The sequence below is a fragment of the Artemia sp. Qi Xiang Cuo genome, chromosome 16, assembly GCF_049724085.1.
Source record: "Artemia sp. Qi Xiang Cuo chromosome 16, ASM4972408v1, whole genome shotgun sequence".
Taxonomy (NCBI): Eukaryota; Metazoa; Arthropoda; class Branchiopoda; order Anostraca; family Artemiidae; genus Artemia; species Artemia sp. Qi Xiang Cuo.
The window spans coordinates 18967906-18990466 of record NC_142809.1 but is presented as its reverse complement, the minus strand read 5'-3'; positions in this window follow the sequence as shown (position 1 = coordinate 18990466).

Here is a 22561-nt window from a genome sequence, read left to right as displayed (position 1 = left end):
TATTCGAAAGTGAATGAAGGGCAACTAACACCCCTCCCGCGCCCACCATTTCCCCAAACACATCCAATCAAATTTTTGAGAAAGCCATTTTGTTCAACGTAGTTGAAAGGTCCAGAAATTATGTCTTTTAGGATGACAACACACCCACCCACCCACCCACCCCTCCCACAGCCCTCAGGGCAAGGGCTGTAATTTATGCCCTGGGGGCATATAAGGCATATATAGAAATAGTAATCGTATATACCTCGGAGGGGGCTCGTTGGATTGGTAATCAGAAGTTCGGGTGTTTCTTTTACGATTGAGAGTTATCGGAGGGTGGATACCTCCCCCCCCCCCACGCCTCGTATTTTCCCTAAATGCAGCTTATAAAAATTTTGAGATGACCATTTGTTGTCGTAGAAACTTCGAAAAGGACTCATTCGACTCATTCGATTGGAAATTGAAGGGGCTAGTGCCCCTTTTAATAGTCAAAAGTGATTGGAGGGTAACTACCCACCACCATTTCCCCATTTCACATGCCCACCATTTCCCCAAACACATCCAATCAAAATTTTGAGATATCCATTTTGTTCAATGTAGTTAAAAGGTCCGGAGATTATATCCTTGAGGATGACAGCCCAGCCCCCCCGCCCCATCCCTGCCGTTCTGGGGGCAAGTGTTGTAAGTTATTACCTGGGGGCATATAAGGTTTTATAGAAAGGGTGGTCGTATAAACTTCGGAGAGGCTCATGGGATTGGTAATCAGAAGTTTTAGTACTCTTTTGAAGATCCAAAGTGATAGGAGGGCGGATACCCCCCCCCCCCTGACACCTTGTATTTTCTCAAAATGCATCTGATAGATATTTTGAGATGACAATATGTTGTCGTAGAAACTTTTAAAAAAAGCTCATTCCACTGGAAATTGAAAGGGCCTTTTTTAATAGTCAAAAATGATTGGAGGGCAACAAGCCCCCCCCCCCACGCCCATCAATTCCCAAAACACATCTAATAAAAACTTTTAGATAGCCATTTTGTTCAGTGAAGTTGCAAGGTCTGGAAATTATGTCATTGAGGAAGACACCCCCCCCACCCAAGAGCCCCCAGCACAAGGGTTATAAGTTATGCCTCGAGGGTATCTCAATTTTTATGAAAGAGTGGTAGTATAAACTCCGGAGGGGGCTCATTGGATTGGAAATCAGATGTTCTAGTTCCCTTTTTAAGATTAAAAAAGTGATGGGAGGCAGCCCCCAGAGTCCATTGACAATGGTTGTAAATTATGCTCAGGGCATATAAGGTTTTTATGGAACGGGTAGTTGTATAAACTTTGGATTAGATGGAGCTCATTTTATTGGAAGTCGGAAGTTTAGTGCCCTATTTAAGAGTTAAAATGGAATTAAGGAACGTCAGCCCCCCCCCCAAGTCGATCATTCCCCAAAACATATCCGATCGAAATTTTAAGAGAGCCGTTTTGTTCGGCATTATTGAAAGGTCCAGTATTGGGGATATCAACCTCCCCACAGTCCTCAGGACAAGTGCTATAAGTTAGGCAATTCCTTCATTGGTTACAAATAGTATATGTTATTAAGATAGGTATGCATGTTTGAACTTTACTTTCCAGGAAAACGAAGGGTGTTCAGAGGCGGTCCTTTCAGAGAATGTTGAGGGAAGTGTTGAACTAAATTAAAACACGCTATGTGTATACGGATTGTAAAAAGGGTACAACACAGGAAAAACTGAGTAGCTTATATTAATTTGGATAATTCAGGAAATGATAAGGGAGATGGTCAAAAAAGCAATATTTGCATGCTATCAATACTACCACAACTACCACCACTACTGCTACCACACTACTCCATTTACAGCATTAAGGGGAAATTTGAACTAAATCAAAAGACGCTATGTGCATGCATATTGTCAAAATAGCGTATCTCAAGAATTGATTTGGGTATTAAGCTCAAACATTTACAGAATACTTAAAGGGGAAGATTATGTCATCAAAAGGTAATATGTGCACACTACTGCTAATACTACTGTTACTGCTACATTTACTACTACTACTTCTATTACAACAGTGTTGAAATTTTTTCACTTTTCTTACTTTCATAAATAAAAAATTGTCAAAACTTCTAAGGAATAAATATCAGTATATGTTAATTAAACTGAAAATCCACGGTCATTTGTTTTGTTGTTGTTGTTTTGCTTTTGTTTTTTGTTGTTGTTTTTTTTTTCAGTAAAGCGCAAATTGTCTTCTGATCTTGAGAAGGCATGAGGGTTATCAGCCCTACTCATATTAATTTTTGCTCGTTTTGAGTTTGACTTGGCTATTTATTATAATTTCTGTTCGTTTTGAGTTTCATTTATTTATTGATAGTGATTTGTGGTAGTTTTATGCTTGGAAGACTATATGACTTTATTTTGCTCATTCTTGGCTTAATGGAGCTCTTTGCTTTTCTTTGAAAACTTTTTTTGTGGAAAAAGTTTTTTAAATTAATCTTCCTAAGACTAGGGAATCAAATCTTGTTTCTTTTTCGACCTACTTTTTGACAAATGTATGTAAATAATGTACTTTTTGCCTGTTTTGGTGGCAGGATCCTCACTTATATCCATTTTCTAAACCTCAGACCATATGCCTGTCAGCAATATATTCCCTGTTCAAATTATTGCACCAAGTTATCCAAGTCCAGACAATGATAGTAAATGGCATGAAACCACTGCCTGGGCTTGTGTAGATATGTTTACGTTCTATACTGTTAGTGATTCTATTTTGAAAAAGATCAAAGTATTGCATCGAAGCAGTTAATCTTCTTGCATGGCACCAAAATGGCATACTTAATGAAAATAAAAAAAATACTTCATTCCTCAATAATCTTTTTTGTTTTTGCTGGTTTCATTTCGGGTTTTTGTCTTCATGATCCCTCTTACAAGAAAGATTTACAAGTAATAAAATCGAGTTGTCTACCAACCAGACAAGCAATCTTCATAAAAAAAAAGAATTTTTTTCTGAAGGTGAAGGTCAGTCTTAATTAAAAATTATAACTTCTTGGAACGTTTATTCTAGCTAAAACAAGGGGTTCTTCTTAATTCTCTTTCAAGCTTCCGTTTAAAAAAAAAAACTTCAGATAAAACGGTTCTTGTCTAGTTTGTCGCCACAACAAAGTTGCTTCGAACCATATACTTATTTTTGTATGGCACCCAAGTGGCTTCCTTATGGTTCCGCATTTACATGCTTACCAATCTTGTAAACAAGATTTACAAGTAATAAGATCGAGGTCATAAATGAAGCAAACAATCTATATAGGTGGTACCGGCAAAAATTTAATAAAGTTGGTATTTCAAAAGAAGATGGTTTCTAAAGAGTTTCATAATACTTCCTACGTCAAATACTAATTTTCTGGTTTTATCAACTATTGAAAATTATTGCCTTCTTATTCATGCCTTCTAATAACCAAAGAAGTTTCTGTGAGGACTTACAAACAAGAGATTTTTGCTAATGGGATGATGAAAATCATCAGTATAACATAGATATTGGAGTTTTGCCTAACGTTTGCCGTTTTAGATTGTTGCATACTTTTCTTATCAAGCACTACAAAAAACAGGAACGCTAGCAGAATAATATCACCAGCAAGCCTACCAGCTTAAAGTCGAATAGACTAAGGATTTTACCAGGCTAAGCTAGGCAGCGATTTTTTCCTAAAACTATTGCTAGAAAAACACAGATTTATTATCACACAAAATAAATTTTGATTCTATAATATTGCTGAATAATTCTGTCATTCATCCAATTTTCTGCCTTTTTAAGGAACTCATTAGAGAAAACGCTGTCAGTGATGCTAGTGCTTTTTAACCGCTACTTTTCTATGTTAAATCATAGAACCCCCAACTCTTGACTCACTTGCAGGTCTCCCTCTACTCTCCTTCTTTGGGATAGGCCAGTTAATGGCAACCTATGTAGTTCAAAAAGCCAAAAACTAATCTTTATTAAAATTCCAAAATTTGGGAAGATCGTTAACATTATATAGTTAGTAATCGATAATGCTGGACTAATTTTGAATAAAACATATTACCGCATACGTAGGACTACATCGCATGAAAGCTGTCGTACGAATACAACATATTTCTGCTTAAACTGCATGCTTGTCCGCGAGCTATTTTTTTTATTCTTTTGCCCATTAAGCTCCAAATACGAATTCTCTCATAAGTAGAATTTGTCATAAGTTGAATAGCAGAAGTGGGTGTGAAGATCAACGCTGGTCCACGGGGTAAGTAGAGAAAGCACAATCCATAAAATAAAAAGAATACACAAATAAAAAGAACTAGGTTACCAACACCACTAATACCATTATACTAAACAACAAATATATATAAAAAAAAGAAACACCATTACTTCACTTTTCCTCCGGGAACATCAAATCATCATAATCCCCACAGTAGATAAATTAATAAATCGAAACTCATCTTCTACAAAATACAGTTTCTTAATTGTTTTGCTAAACATATAGGGGGATCCAATAATCTTAATATCACTAGTTAAACTATTCCATTTCCGTGTACCTCTATAAAAAACAGAAAACATAAACGGGAAGAAATGCCTCGAGAATGAACATTAGACCTAACGGACAATAAATCACCAAAACAACGAGGCTGAGTATCCTGCTGCAGTCCAAAAATAAACTAGAATACAAAGAATTCACAAAGGCCTGCAGCCGGTAAAATTTTCAATGTTGGATAAATTTCCCAAACAGACTGACAAGGAGAAATACCTGCTAAAATCCTTACTGCATGATTTGGTAGAACTCCTATTGGTTGAAGTATAAATGGAAAAGCAGAGAGCAAAATACTTTTTTTTGTAAAATTTATTGCCAGAATTTTACTATTTAAATCTATATGTTGCTTAAAAGATGAAGTTTTATCAACTACAATCCTAAGATATTTCAAAGACGCAGTCCGTTGATACAATTCATTAGACATATTTAAATCTTCGATCCATGGGTAAAATTCTGGTGATCGCAAAAATATAATAAGATTAGAGTTACCAGTGTTAATCCTTAGTTTATTTACCATAAGCCATGTTGCAATTCTATCAACTCATTCCTTCATGGACTTCTCCAGCAGCTATGCTGTCTTAGCTGTGCTAATGGCTGTCGTATTATCAGCAAAAATTGAAGCTGTTTCATTATTCGTTTTTGTCGTTAGTTCATTTATCCTGTAACAAAAATTATTTAGATAATTTGGTAAATAATTAATAAATATCAAGAATAATATAAGACCAAGAAATGATCCTTGCGGAACTCCCATTTCAATACTGTGTTGTTCTGAAAAATAGTCATTTAGTTGGATATAGTGGTAACGATTACTTAAAAACTTTTTTTAAAGTTTATGATTTTCCCCTCATAAACTTCACACTTTTTAAGTAGAAGTTCATGATCCACCGTGTCAAAAGCTTTCATCAGATCTTAAAACACAGTACAACTTTAAAACCTTTATCTAATGCATCATTAATAATAGTTGTCAAATAAATCATCGCCTGATCCGTTGTCCTTTTTCTACGGAACCCAAACTGTGTCTCAACCAGTAGCTTACGATCCTCCAAAACTCTTATCATTCTAGTTCTAATATACTTCTCTAAAACAGGGGAACTAATGTGTAAGACAGATATCGGTTTATAATTGTCTGCGTCACTTGAATACCACCTTTATGAATTAGGGTTACATGGGAAACTTTAAAAGAATCTGGGAATTCTCCTTGATGAAAACACTCATTAATTAATTCACATTGCACTTGAGATATAGCAGGTATAATAGATTTAAGTGTTTTTAAAGTGATGTGATCACTACCTGATGAATCGCTACGCGACCCCTAAATATTTTTTATTTATTTCATCAACTGTTACAAGTCTAAGGTGACGAGATACATCAATGGGTCCCTCAGTAAAGACTCGTACGTCAAATCACCACTAGCAGGTAGAACTGACATAGCTAGATCCGGATCAATATTCGAAAATAACTCTGAAATTTATTACATATATCATTTTCCAACTTTAAAGTCTCTCCCATTGCACTAATTGATTCATCAGGTACACTATTTATTTTAATCCAATCACTTCTCTTATTAATCCCCAAGTTTTCTTAGGACATCTTTCCACTTGCTTAAGCTTTTTCTCAAAACATTTCTTTTTGTTCTTTTCTTGAAATTATATTCAACTCATTTCGATAAGTTTTCTATAATTTCAGTGTCAGTTTAATTATTTGAGCTCTAAACAATTTATCTCTAACGTTTATTTGCTTCAAAATCAAAGGACTAATCCAAATTTGTTCACTCGAATGTTTTCTATTGGATGAATCATCAGATCTGCAACTTCTCATAGAATACAATAAACCTCGAATTTGCATCCTGAACTTTGCCTAGAACATCATACCAATCTACTTTTTCGATATCATTTTTCAGTTTAATCCTCGCACTTTGGCTGATCACTGGAATCCTTGATTTCTTGCCTTTAACCTCCTTTGTTTTAGCTCTGAAGCTAGCTAAACTCAAAAGTGATCGGATCCATTGTTGATAAGGAACCTAGGAAAACTTAAAGGAACATTAGAAAGGATTTTATTTAGAACCTTACCTGATGTTCCCGTTATCCTTGTAGGGATGTTTATGCAAGGATGTAACCCGTTAGATAGACTTCTATTAATAAATTCAGTACTAGCAGATGACTGGTTTATAAGGTCAACATTAAACTTCCTCATAATAAAACATCGCATAAAGTTAATCGGGAGTTTCATTGACTGTTCTTTAAATAGGTCCATAAAATCATGGAACAGGCTCTGTGGAGGTCTATATACCTCAACAATATAAAGATTCAATATTTCTCTTGTAACACGCAGAACAAAATACTCGCAAACCTTCTCTCTATATATTGTTAGATCTTCTCTTATCACAACTTTATACTCAGCCTGAATATAATCTGCTAGGCCTCCGTATTGGCAATATTCTTTATTCCTTGCATCCCGTAATTGTGAGTTGTAATCTTTTAACCACGTTTCAGTTAAAGCAATCACCTGAAAAACATAAGAATTTATTAGTTCTGATAAGAAATTATATAAAGAAATTAGTCCCTGACAATTCAAATGAAATATGTTAAGGCTTAAACGGCCCTTATCATGACACAAGGCTAGTATATCATCTTTAAAATATATCTTGATGATTCATTTGTGAAAATTTCAGTAGCACAGGTAGCTGAATTTCTACGTATTGTTTCATTAAACTGGCTAGAAAAATTAACCCTTAGGCCTTTTAGTTGCATAACCTTACTAGTCCCCGGAAGTAAACAATATCTCTAATTATTATTAACGAATGTTAATGCATGAATAGGGTTTAGGGTGGTGGATATAGGCTGGTGGCGGCGAAATAAAATAACATGTATCTAGGCCTGGTCAAATATAAAAAACATGTAAACCGTCCTTTCTTAATCATAATAATATCACCCAAATACATCGGACCGCATAGATTACAGCTTTTTTTTTTTGTTTTTTTTTTTTTTGCTCAAATAAATTAAACATTTATATTCAACATTATTAAACAAAACTAATCTACCATCATATCAGCATAATTAACTTTATGAAATCGTGTGTCCATATTTGCAATTTGAACGCAATGTTTCCTTTCAAAATCAGTACCTAGAGCAAATACTTCACAAATTGTTAGTCGTTTATTCGAACCATCTCGCCGTTTGATGACTAGGCAGTGGGGGCAGGGGTGAATCCAGGGAGAGGGGGTGCCCCCGCCCCCTGGATCCGCCTTGTAGTCTAAACGTAGTCTAAGGTAGTGTAATTTACTTAATTAAAGCAAAATTGTGTTAATTAAACTTACTCCTAACGCAAGTTTATCTGATCAACCTATTTCCCCCCCCCCTAAAAAAAATCCTGGATCCGCCCCTGAGTGGGGGTGCACCTTTCGGCAACCAAGAGTCAATTCTAAAATCGCGCAATTTTCATTTCCCATGAAGCAACTTCTTTCGAACGTTACGAACAGACTTCGGCGTATCATCCGTATATGTTCTTGAATCTTCCAATCTTTTTGTTTTTCAGTTTCTTGGAGTTAATCAAAATCTCATTCCTGATTTTGATGGTAATTCAAATTTCAAGAAATTCGGGTTTTACCTAAAATCCCCTTTCTTAACTGGGCTCAAAGTTGGGAGATCAAGGCCATCAATAACAACCTTAGAGAGTAATTCTCGTGCTCTTAATTCATCTTGAACTTTCACATCGCTAAATGTTTATAATTTTCTTTACTTTCCAATTTCATCAGAGTAAGCGACATATTGTCAATATGTGACTTAAACGCTATATTTTCCTCCGCCAACACGGATATTTGACGCTTCCCATCTCTAATTTAACATTCTGAACACGAGGTTTCAGCTGTGCCACTTCTTTGCTCGATTCAGAAACAATTTCTTCCGATTTTTTTACATTATCTTCAATTGCTTTGATGTTAGATTTTAATGATTCCAAAGCAACAGTATTTCCTTTAACTGTGGCCAAAATCAAACTGATGTTTTCTGTCAAAGATTTCATAGAAAGTTCATTACTTTGACTTGTTACCGTAGACGTAGACATGTCCGGAGATTCATTTATTTTCTTCTTTCTCTACTATTAACTGTTCACCTATACGATTTCAGTCTGCTTGTGATATATTCAACTAGACTAATTCATTCCACTTGCAATAGGTCCTAGCGCAAAGAGCTCTTACTCGGCTGAATGTATTCAGGTAATTGAGTGTTACAGTGTTCTCTAGCTAAAAATTAAAAACAAAACAGATAGCAGCGCAGAATTCAGCTAAAATCATAAAGCAATATTTTCTTTTTTTCTTTAGCACCATCTGAAATTGAAGAGAGAAGGGCTTTATCTCAAGCCAACTTTTATCATTGATTCTCTACCTCACCCTCTTTGATCGAGGAGGGATGAAAATTAATTCATCTGTCTTGTTTGGGATTCTATAACAAGGCTCAAAATTTGAAAGCACACGACAACATTGCAAGTTGATTAAGAGTTATAATGACCGTCAAAAAGATTCCCGATAGATCTATGCAAAACGAAAAAAAAAAATGTAGATCTACCGTAGGGGATTCAGTTACGTGAGGGTTCAGTTACACGCAGACCACGGTTATTAATATGAGGTTTAGTTTCAAAGAGAATTACAATTTACAAGCTCGTATACATATTTGATTGACGGAGCATAACTTCTTGGAAATAGTTAAATCTCGACCATTTACACAGGTATTCTAAGGAAGGAGCAGGGGAACAATTCCAGGAAGAAATCGGTTCGAAAACCTAATGGCGTATGCAGCTGTGCTCTGACAGATATAGTGTAACTCCTTGGAATATTATATGCTAGAAAGCAATAGCTACAAGCAGTGGCGTAGCAAGGTCTTGTGACACCCGGGGGGATTTCAACTTCTCCCTCCCCCCTGTACAAACATTTATACATTGTTGAGTCATATATGTTTATGGTGGAAAGATGCAATTAGAGAAAGCTATTTGAAGTGTTTAAATTAAGGAGTGAAAGGAAAAGTAAATTGCATGCTGTGTAACATTGGTATGTAAACATTTTAGTGTAAATAAATTAAATAAATTTAAGCAACATACAATATTTTTATGCATATTAACATTATTATTACAGTATCAAACAATACCATTTTAATTCGTGGCTTGCATTAAGTAAGGCTAAAGTGGGCAGAAGTTATTGTTATAAACCTTTTAAGAGGAAATATATAGCTCTAGTTTTCATATTTTACTATAGGCCTATCCATGTTTTTTTTGTACTTTGACTTCAAACACCCAGGTGAATGAATGGTATCTATATATATTTCTTAATCTGCACGAATCTAACAAAATGTACTGTATTTAAAACCAATGTTTTCATTCAGAACCTCTTCTTTCTAACTTTATTTTCTTCAAGCTTAGAAACAGCCTCATGAAAATCTATTTTTTTTGCTACACTGTTTTCAATCAATCAATCAATCAATCAATCATTTTATTAATACTAAACTCTATTACAAACGTAAAGAAAAATTATTTGGCCCAAGAAGCTTGGCTTGTTGTGGGCCTTACAACACAATAATAAAGCACTAAAACAACCATAAATATTCCTCTAAATAAAACAATATGTATTAAATAAAGATTAAATAGAATAAACACTAGCATATCGTAAAAAAAAAAAAATCATAATAATAACGATATATAAGGGAAAAACACAAAAAGGAGAAACACTAGGAAAAGATAAAACAGGGAAAATAAACGAAGGAGAGAGAAATTACTAAATTGGAAAGACATGACGAATAAATGCCTTTGCTGACAGAAATAACGGGACATCAGGTGGGATTGAATTCCATAATTGAATTGATTTATAAACAGGAGACCTCTGGGCTGCTGTAGATGAACGTTTGGGCAAAATAAGTCTACGAGAAGAACTACGTAAAAAAGTAATAGAATAAAAAGTTTCAATAGAAAGCATGGCTAGGCTCGATAGTCGAGCTCGGCTCATGGTAGATCTGAAATACCTTTTAATAAGCTTGAATTTAGAAAAAAAAATACTCCTGTCGCAAGAAGCAACAGAGACACATAATGTGTCAGGTAAAACCTTAATGCTAAAGTTAGATTAGGAATAGAGCCTGGAAGCTCATATTCAACTATAAACTGCAGTAGTCTCAAAGAACTCCACTTCAGAGCCGCTTCTTCAGGAACGTTTTCCGCTTGTAAAAACCTGCTCAAACGTGGAATTTCATTTAACATGTCTCCTGAAGAAATTTCTTCGTAATTCACAACTAAAGAGCCCATTAATTTTAGCACTTCAGTTTCTAAACTCTTTAAAGATCTTGGTCCCGAAGATAGCTAACTGCAAGTGACATTCCTACCATGCCTTGGCAACGCGTGTTGATTTCTTGTTGAATGTTGGAACGTGTCAATGCACTCTACCATCGATATTTTTAGTTCTTCTTCCAAAGTTAGTGGCTCGTCTGTAGCTTTTTCTCCGGGTATCAGTTTCTTTCTTCTAATATTTCTTCGTTTGGCTAGCGGAATGTCCATCTCAGCACAAATAGCTTTTGCAAGTTCCACTGCTTTTTCCACAAGACCATCTCTATTATCATCCAAAAGGCCTTTAAACTCCTCAAATTGATGAGGTACTTTTCGAAACTTATTATAACAATTTGCAAGTATTTTTGGGTGTGGTTGACTTCTTCACGGACACTATTCCATAAACCTAAAAAGTGCAAAAATGAGAAATCCCACATCGAAGTTAACAAAGTTTGAGGTGCTCCTCTAGTGTCGATAATTTCTGAAGAGTCACAAAGTTTCTCAATGGTATCGACAATCTTCTTAAAGCATTTAAAAACTTGCTTAACAGCTTCATAGTTACCACTCCACCTGGTTTCTGTAAGTCGTTTGACCGTTACTTCAACATTTGCCAATAGGACAACATTTTTCCATCTGCGTAATGAATATGAGAAAAAACATACAACCTTTCCAAAGTACCAAAAAACGTCACACAGGAAGGAACTGTAGCAAAAGAGTGCACTTTGCAAAGATTTAGTGAATGTTTGACAAAAGCACAAACAATGCTTTAGGATTAAGCTCACGAATCCTAGCTTGTACTCCTGAATGCACTCCAGCCATTGTCGGAGCGTTGTCGTAGCCCTGCCCTCGGCACATTCCTATATCCAGACCATCTTCTTCGATTGCATTTAAAATATCCTGCGTAATGCCCACGGCTCTTTTTCCTGTAAGCTGAAAATAGCCTAAAAATGACTCCTTTACTTCAACTTGCTTGTTCTCAATGTGCACGTAATGAATGACTTCACACAGTTGATCAATGTGCGAGGCATCGAGTGTGCTGTCAAACATTATACTAAAATACAAATTTGAAAACTGCCAAGTAGCATTGGTACTTTGCTACCCCACTTTTTGCACGGCAGCCCCTAATCAATAACAAGTTCTTTTAGACTAATTTTTTCACCCACCCCCCCCCTTCTGGGCTGGTACTTGGGGTGGTACACCCCCCCTTCCTACGCTACTGGTTACCAGTGATAGACAGATTAAAACAACAGAGGCTATACGCTTTTCACTTTCTCACCGTGAATCAGAACTAAAGTGCTGCTCCATAGGACAATTTTACTCTTACGTGAACATTCTGTCAATTTAGGACTACTATTGTGAAAATACTTGTAAGAATTCTGATAGAAAATCTAAAAATTGAACGAAAGAATGCTAGAAGATCAGGTATGTAAAATTCCTTCGACTAAAAAAGTATCTAATGACTGAAAAATCTTGTTGAATCTTATCTTCTCACCTTAAAAAACGAAAAATAAAGACAAAAGTAAAAAAATATTCGCAACGGAACAAAAATGTGAAGCTGGAATAACTAGAAAAAAGAACAACTATGAAGATAATGTTTAATTGGTAGATTACTGTGTTCTCTGAGTGAAGAACTGACGCAGACATCACATACAAGCGATGGTTGGAAGACGGGAAGAATCGTAGTATCTGTTTCCCAGTTTAGAGGTTAAGGACCCAATTGCCTGTTCTTTCTGCGGTTATTGAAGACTTCAATAAGTCAACAGTAATTCACAATAACGTATGCATTGTGTAAAAGGTGTTTTATGCTGTTATTGAAGACTTCAATAAGTAAACAGTAATTCACAATAACGTCATGCAATGTGTAAAAGGTGTTTTATACTGTTATTGAAGACTTCAATAAGTCAACAGCAATTCACAATAACGTCATGCATTGTGTAAAAGATGTTTTATACTGTTATTGAAGACTTCAATAAGTCAACAGCAATTCACAATAACGTCATGCAATGTGTAAAAGGTGTTTTATGCAGAAAATATTTTTCATTAGTATAAAATATGGTTAAAGGAAGACATAAAAAAAATACCAAGTTAATGGCTGTTAAAGCTTCCTTCAGGTGACTACATGTAAATTTGGAACAACAAAATTTAAATATCATACGGGGAGAACCAGGATTGTACAATTGCCTAGGTGAATTAGGTCCTATGCTAAGTGTTTTGGGGATTGTGACAAGCGTGGTGGAATTTTGCCAACCCGGTGCGTACTAAAATTAATTAAATCGACAATTGCAATTTATACAAAGAATATTTCTAGCTAAAGTCTAAATAAAATATAAGATATGAATATAATTATAGCCACATCTCCTTTTAATGGTAAATAAGGATTACTATCAAGCATGAAAAGCTTTAAACTGTGACGCATAGTTGCAAGAATATCGCGTTAAATCTTAATAAACTTAAAATTTATGCTTAAATTATGCTTAAATCGGTTGGGAGCCACTGATCTAAACTACGGGATACGCCACGTAGATACGCCACGTTTTAGATACGCCACGTCTATAGTCGTCACAAGTGCTCAACCGTTGAAAAACAGTGAGGACGAAAGAGATACTGAAAATGGCCCGTCCCAAGTTGGCAGGGAATACAACAGGCTATTGTTCCTTCAATGAACCATCGGTTTAACCTGAAAAAGGTTTGGTTATATTCATGCCAATGATTTATCTTAGCTCAAATGATCCAACTTGTATTTACACTACCTTTCGTTCCGCAATTTTGGCCCGACAGTGGATTTTCATCATGTCGATCTTTACAACAGTTCAGACGAGTTTCAAGTTTTTCACTCACTATTCTTCACTGTCGCATACTGCTACTAATGCTACTACTTCTACTACTTCTACTACTTCTACCAGAGTATTTCTACTACGCAAGCTAAGGGTATTAAGGTGAAGCTTTCAAGAAATATTTAGGTGGTTATTGAACTAAATCAAAACGAGCCATGAGCATATAGAATGTTAAAAGGGGGACGAAGCAATTTCTTAAGAAGGGCTTATATTATTAAGTTATACCTTTAAGTTGTGGAGGATTTTGAACTAGCCAGAAGACACTAAGTGTATACCGATTGACAATTTTGAAGAAACTTTTGGTGTACTACCGATTGATTTTGTCTCTTTTTTTCTTTTTTTTTTTCTTTTTTTTCTTTTTTTTTTGAATAATAAATTACTGTTAATATTATGCTATTAATACTCCTTCTTTGATTACTGTAACTAATGACACTAAGGGTATGAAGGTGAAGCTTTTAGGGGACATTTAGGGGAAGTTCCAATTAAACGAAAAAATTAAATGCATGCGGGTTTAAGAAAATTTTCAAATGAGTAATTGTTGTTGAAAATTGTTGAAAAAGTCTCTCCAGCCAACAAATAGCAAGCTAAATTATTGATTCTTATAGAAAAAAAACTGAAAAGATATAAAATATTATTTTCTTTTTCCATGAAAAAGACGATGTAAATAAAAAAAGAACAAAAACTAATTTTAAAAAATTTCCACGAAATAAGTTTTTCAAAGAATAGTAAAGAGCTCCTTTAAACCAATTACGAGTAGAAATTAAGTCAAATAATCTTCCAAGCGTAAAACTACCACGAATCACCATCAACAAATAAAAGAAATCCAAAAAAACTGAAATTATAATAAACAACCGACTTAAACTCATAACAAGCATAAATTAACAGGAGAAGGGCCGATAACCCCCATGATTTCTCAAGAACAGAACATAATTTGCGCTTTACTGAAAACAAAATACAATTTAAAGGTTTTCACTTTCTTAACTTTTACCAAATAAGAACTTATTAAGACTTAAAGGAATGAATTTCAGCATATGTATATTAAACTGACAATCCACATTCATTTGTATTTTTTTGTTGTTTTTTTTTTCAGGAAAGTTTTTTCCGCGTGGGATCTAGCAAACGTGCTTTGCTGAATTCTTAGAAATTCTAAATATCAAAATATGGGAGTAGTAAAATTTTCAAAGTGGCTTTTACAAAGATCCATTCTATGAAAGACAATGATTGAAACTGACCGCTCAGAGACAGATAATCTCTATTTGGATAAACTGTATTATCCGCTACTGCAGTGATCAAAAGATGTTAAAAGCGAAATCATTGACGATGCTTCGTGTTGCATAGACGACCTAATTCGGGTTGTCCGACCCAAAAAATCTAGTCTTTGTAGCTATTGACGGTGTTGTGCCAACGGCAAAAGCAAAGGGACTAAGGAAAAGTGTGGCTTTGAAACAAAATTAAGAAAAAAGGGGAGAATGAAAAAACTAATCCGAAAACTAAAAATAATTTAACCGAAATGCAATCCGACCAGGAACTGAGTTCCTGGAAAAACTCATAATAGAGGTCAAAAGGGCTTTACATGGAAGAGTAAATTCGAACTCGTCCTGGCAAAATTGCAAGGTTGTACTTTCTGGGCCAAGAGTGCCAGGTAAAAATTATTGGAATATCGAATAGAGAATAATATCGACTAATAAATATAATATCGAGAGAATAAATATCGAATAATGCATTTCTCAGCCATAAATAATTTTTTTAATTGTTTGATGTTTAATGAAAAATGAGTTTGTATCTTATTTTTTTTTCTTTCTTTTTCTTCTTCGTGTGTTTAGTTGTCGCATTTTTTTTTATGTGCGGTATTTTTTTTTTTAAACAGTTGTTTGTTGCTTTTTTTCATTCTTTAGTTGTTTTTTTCTCGTTGAGAAAGGCTCCCGGACGTGAGCCGAAACATTCGGAATATTTTTAATTGAAATGTTTATTTGTTTTTATTTATTTTTGTTTCACTGCTTTATTAAAATTGAACCCGCTTTTTCTTGCTTAATTTTTCGTTCTCAGACATTGAAACCGAAAATCCAACATTAGTTGTCGTATTTTTTTGTCGACATTAGCTCAGACCAATTGCAGAAACAGGCCACAGGGAGGAAGCAACAAGTCTCTGAGTCCATTTGCCTGAAAGACGGGCATATCATAACGGACCTGCATGCGAGAGTATTAAGAAGGGCGGGACATTTTCAAGAACTGTTGAATTCGTCACATTATCCACACATAATCCCAAGTCCTCCTACAACGGTCCTTCGACAATCCAATGTATTTTGTCTCAAACCCCCCGATATCGATGGAAAAAAGCCATTCGTTCACTGAAGAACCACAAGCCTCCTGGTGACGAAGGTCTGCCTCCAGAACTATATAAAGCTGCAGATGAGATTGTCGCTGCTCAACTGAAACCGGTGTTTGACCAAATTTGAACCGAAAAAAAAATCCCAGAAGAACTGGAAAGTTTCAATCCTTCCTCCTCTCATCGAAAAGGGTGAAAAGTCAGAATGTAAGTATTACCGTGGAATCGGTTTCACTGATATTGCGGCAAAGTTGTTTGCCATTCTTCTCCTCAATAGATTTAAAAAGGCCCGAGAAGAGAGAGTAAGAGAAGAACAAGTTGGCTTTCGAACCGGGGGTTCTTGTACCGAGCAAATTTTATTCTTAGGCTTTTTTTACAGCAGTGCCATAGATATGGTTTAGTGCTGCTCCTTATCTTCATTGATTTCATAGCAGCGTTCGACTCTTTCTCTGATGATTTAGCTCAACTCGTTCTCTGGCATATCTTAGAAGAGGATGGAACACCACTCATATTTTGTGGAGCTTTGAAAGCACACTACGAGGGCACGCAGATGAGGGTACGGGCTTATGGTGAAGAGTCTGAAAATTTTGATGTAGAAGCAGGAGTAAAACAAGGCGACTTCCACTCTCCCATCCTTTTCAATTATATAATTGACTGGATTATGAAGAGAGTTGTCAGCACACACGAAGTGTCGGAAAAGAGGTTCAGGTTACTGACTTAGATGATATTGCACTGGCTGAGGATTATCCATTGAAAGCCCAAATGATGTTAGACTAAGTTGCATGCTACTCAGCAATGGTCAGATTAAGAATTAATCCAACAAAGACCAAAGTGATGTGTGACAATTCCCAGAGTCCCCCTTCTACATCCTTAGATGGCAATAGCATTAAGCAAGTTAAAGAATTTGTCTACTTCGGAGTCGTTATAGATTCGGATGGGTTATCTGATCAAAAAATAAAAGGGTGGTATTTGCATAGCCTCTGCCAGTTTTTATCAGCTCAATAAATTACTGTAGAAGTGTCTAAGCATAAGCCTCACTACGAAAATTAGAGTATACGAGGTGATTGTCAGAAGTACACTTCTATGTGCGAAACATAGATTGTCAAAGCTCAAAATATTAGTAAACTAGATGTCTTTGATATCGACTGTCTTCGTCGTATTCTACGTGTCCAGTGCCGTGAACGAGTATCCAACAAAGTCTTCAGTGAGTGCTGTAAGCAACAGTCCAGTCTCAGAACAGTCCAGTCCCAGTCTCAGAAATTGTAAAGAGACGACGGCTCGTGTGGCTGCGCCATTGTCTAAGCCGTGAAGACTACAAATGCACATCGAAGTCCTCTATTAAAGCACAGCCACTTGATAATAGGAAACGTTGACCTGGAAGCCAGAAAAAAGATTGATGGTCAGTGATAAAAAAAAAGATATAGAGCTACTAGGAGGCTTCCGCCTCTTCGGTTTGCTTCGGGATAGTGACTGGCTGTACCATTTCAAAGCCGTTGCATATAACCGTGCCTCATGGAAGACTTCTATTGGAGAAATCTCGGATTAAGGGTGAGGCGGAGCAGCGTCTAGTTCATGTCAAAAGTAAGTACGTAGTTGATATGGAGTCTGAGGATCTGAGAGAATAATAACATTTCCTTATAAATTGCAAAATATGATTGATGATTGGATGATTTTGACTTTTCTTGCTGGAAACGACTTCATTCCAAAGCCACCCTATTTTTTTTTTTTTTAAGCTTAAGCGATATGAAAAAACTATTCACTGTATTAGCTGATATTTACGATGACCTAAAAATAATAATAAAAAAAAATACCAACCTTTACGTAAAAATATTGAATAGTCCATGCAATACGCAAAGAAAAACTTGGCTGGATTAGAAAATCCTCACAACGAAAGTGATTAGGTTACAAAAGAAGAGATCAATGCAATATTAAACAGCGAGGTTGAAAACGAAAATAACACACTAGCATCAGGCGATGAAAGTGCTAACGGTGAATATGTCACCTCTGGAAGGTATAGTAGTAATGATTCTTCAGTTTCAAAAAGTGACAATGAGGACCAACAGCTTCCAACTGGAACGAATTAGAATCAAACAGAAGAACACTATAGGTAACACAAAAAAACCTTTGGTTGGCTTTGCGAAACATTAAAATGAAAGTGAAGAGTCTACAAAAGAAAAGAGCAGTGTAAAGCTAAGCAGTGAGTATGAAAACGAACCTAATACAGAAGCATCTGGCAATTAAAGTCCTGATGACGAATCTGTTACCTATGGGGGGTATAGTAGTAATAATTCTTCAGTATCAGAGAGTGATGATGAGGGCTAACAGTTTTCGACTCAAACGAATCTGAATCAATTGTTATAATTCTATGTGGAGACTTGTATCTGGTTATGGCAACATCTTTGGGACAAAGCGCACATCTCTGATTTCCAAGGATTTTTTAGCATTAAAATTAGCTATGATTGAGCCACTTAGACCATATCAGAAGCTTATTAGTGTACTACCATCTTCAAGTGAAGAGTTACTACCTTTACCTCTTCGCCGTCTCATATCAGAATCACCTGATTTTGATTCACTCAATTCAATGACTTGATTTAAAAAGGAAGCTAATAAGGAATTAAGTAACTCTAAAGATCTCACAGATTAAGAAGGGCAAAGAAATATTCATTATTTTTTTTATGCTTAAGAGTTCGTAAAAGACGTTTAGAAGCTGAGTAGCAATACACTTAAACACAAAATATCAGAGAGAAATGTCTTAAACACTAGAAATCCTGACGAAAATCGCATGAGAAATTTAAAAGAATTGTATACTCTGCCTAAAAATAACGACAACCAGCCACTAGTTTTGAGATTAAAGACTTTAACAAAAGATAAAATGAATATAAAAGACTTGGCCAATAATTTAATTGGTAAAGAGCTATATAGATCGCCTTTTCAATTTCTTAACAAATGTGTTGGCATAGAAGACACTTATATACGTAAAGTCTTGAGGGAAGAGGATCGAAAAGTAAAACAGAAGTTTAAAGATTACGTCATTACTTGAACGAAAATATGAATCAAAGAGATAATGTTGAGGCTGGTCGAATATGTAGATTACTTTACGTAAGAACTCTGGCCAGTGATGGATCCAGAGGGGGGCGAGAGGGGTGCGCCCCCTCCCCCTAATGTGGTCTAAAGTAGTGTAATTTACTTAATTAACGCAAGTTTGCGTTAATTAAACTTGCTCCTAACGCAAGTTTATCAGATCAACCTATTTTGCACCCCCCCTCTAAAAAATCCTGGATCCACCCCTGACTTTGGCTGGCACGATATATAGGCCTACTATGAAAACAAAATCTGGATATCGCAGTAGTAAATCAGTCGAAAGAAAAGGTGATTCCTCGTGCCATTGAAAACAAATTGCTCAAAGAAGATATTAAAGTTGCGAATGATGAAATGAAGTGATACATGATCTGGCTCAATGAATACTGACTGAAGTGACACCCAAGCAAGCTATTGATTACAGAAGGCACAGAATGATCGAGTGATACGAACGCAAGTGACCGATTGGTCGAACGCGTCAAACCCTAAACAACAACAACATGATGAAATCAGTGTTGATGCAAATCTGATTGTGTTATATAAAATTGGGTCGCGTGTATTTATTATGAAAAATATATTGCATGGATTCCCCGGAGTGACCAAAGAACATTCGCAGGACGAAGACAAAAGATCTAGCATCAACTGGTATATTATCGCCATCTATCCAACTTTGAAGTAGATGAACAGAGACATTTATTAGCATACGTTAAGTGTGCGAGTCATTCTGTATACGACCAAGAAGAATTTGTAACCGAAGGACGTATATATGAAGAAATACATGGCACGTATTTTTATAAGTGTACAATATGGCAAGGTATCTCCGTCAAATTAAGCGCCTTGGTGAAAAGAAAAAGAAAATAAATATACAGAGCCCCCTTGACTCTTTATTTAGGCATTACTATTGGGCTTCCCATGATTTTATCTAAATACCCTTAGAAGTAGTAGACTAGCAGTAGAAGTAGTAGCAGTAGCATGCACAAATTATCTTTTGACGAGTTCAAAACCCCTTAAACATTCCCTAGAAGTGTCACCTTAATACCATTAGCCTTAGTTATAGCAATAGTAGTAGTATGCTCATACTGCTTTTGGTTAGTCTAAAATCCTCCTAAACAAGACCCTCGAGGTTTACTTGTTTGCTAAATTCTTCTTGAACTTCGGAAATAAGGGAAGAGATCCGCTTTTCTAAAAGGAAAGGCTTCTCATTAAAATCGGGTCTTTCGTATTCGGGTCGGCAAAGTTTGGGATTTGAAATTAGTGAAGTAATTTGCTAATTTCGGGATCCAAAGGCTTCTAAAGTTGGGATAGCAGCTTCCTCATTCCGGTGTCCAGGACTTTGATCCTACCAATTCTTTATTTTGGTTCCAATCGGTGGCACTAATTCACGAGAATACAGGAGAGGGGGTGGCAACAATTTTTTTAATTTTCAAATGAAGGCGCAAAAAGATATTTTTCAAAATCTTTGATTGGAGCTTTTTGAATTTTTTCTGCTAAATGAAAATAAAGAAGAAATGTATTTTTTAAAATTTTGAGATCAGTTGAGAATCCCCTACTTCTAATTGGCGGGACTATACTGAGGGATTGGGCTCTTGGAAAATTTTTTCCTGCAATCGTTCTCGATTAGGGCGATCACGATTAGGGATACTTTGTAGAAGTTATAAATGTGTCATTGTTCTAACCTTACAGTTTTGCTTTTTAGGGACGAGGCAGTACATCAACAAACGATTTTCGATACGTTAAATTTTCTTGGGTACAGGAATTAACAAGGTATTGTACCGACTTTACATTTATTGAGGCCCGACCCGGGTGTCAAAGCACCAACTTTAATTTTACCGCAAGAAAAGTCAAACTTTAAAGCAAAAAATAAAGGAAATAAAATATTTCAAACAGTCATCCTTGTTCATTCTTAAAGAAAATAATAAATTTATAAAAAAGAAAAGTAAATAAATTTCCGATTCTGAAATTTTTGTTTTTATATGGTAAAGTGAATTGTCGTATTTTATATTATAATTATAATGCGTAAATATGAATTTCATAAATATTATGTTTCGCATTTTATTAACATTACCCACTACCACTTAACTAGATTTAGGTCTTCGGCTATATTTGGGAGACCAAAGTTCTTCTTCAAAAGTGGGGGAAATAAACTGTCAGTTGATAAATCCAGCACTTTTAATAAAAGGACTTTAAACAAAGTATATTAAATAAATTAAATTTTATTAAATAAATGAATACCATTATTTTCCCTAAGAAATACATTCCACTTTCACTCTAAACGCAAACTATAATATTTACAGTGTTGACAGTGTGGCCAATTGTAAATCCCCTCCCCCCCCCTGAGACAAATCTAGGTACGGCATTGCCTGAAAGTTTCGACTTAATACTCTAAGCCGTTCCTGAAAAATTGTTTATACCCTCTTTTTACAACCTGCTTGCAACAAATATGTTTTGATTTAGTTCAACATGCCCCTAAACATTCACTGAAAGTTTCACCTTAACCCTTTCACCCCGGAGCCCGTCAAATGACGGGTTGCTAATTTTTGCTCACCAAATGCTATCTAGTGTAAAAAGTAGTAACGAGAACCATGCTCTTTGTATTCTTGAGAAATCTTCCAGTCTATTGATGTATCACACGTGTTGTTCGGAACAGTGCAGTGGACAAAAATTTAATTAGAAAAAAAGTGGGAAAAGTCTGTTAGAGGTGGGTAATTTCTAGTTGGAAATTCAAGTAGGCATATCATTTATTTGTCTACTTTTGTAATATCATTTAAAACTAAATGGCCGAAATTAATCAATGAGAGTTCTATTTAGTGACTAGCGCCATCTAGTGGGCTGTCAGAATTTTCACAAGTCAGTGTACGTCAAATGACAAGACTGGGACTCTATGACTGAGGGGCTTACTCCTGTCAAATACTTCTACATATATATTCCGCTTGGGTTTTTGAGACTATGGCTGAAAAGACGGACTTGTACCATATGAAGGAACACGGTAAAACTATAGCAGTCAGAGGCAAAAGTCTGGCCCAAGAGATACGCCAAATGGTTGGTATCTCAATCCTTGCGGGATCCCTGAATCTTTCGCAGATACGACTTTACTGGAACAAAAAGTAATTTATTCCCATAGTCGCAAGAACACTTCCAAAAGATCGATACCATAAATTACGGAATCATCTCCACTTTGCGCCCAAAGAGAACAGGAACGAAAATGATGCGTTATGGAAAGTCAGGCCTGTGTTATCCCTTGTTAGAGCACAGTGTTTGGACCTTGAAAGGGAGGAAAACCTATGTGTAGACAAGCAGATGATCCCCATCAAAGGCCAGATGAGGATAAAGCAATACATAAAGTCAAAGCCACGACCATGGGGGCTGAAAAACTTAGTTCTCTGTGGTTTTTCCGGTATCATGTATGACTTTGAAGTTTATCAGGGAAAGAGTACCCCTATTGGGGAGGAGCACAGAGAAACAGCTGGAGGTTTGGCAGGAGCCATTGTTCTTAAGTCAGC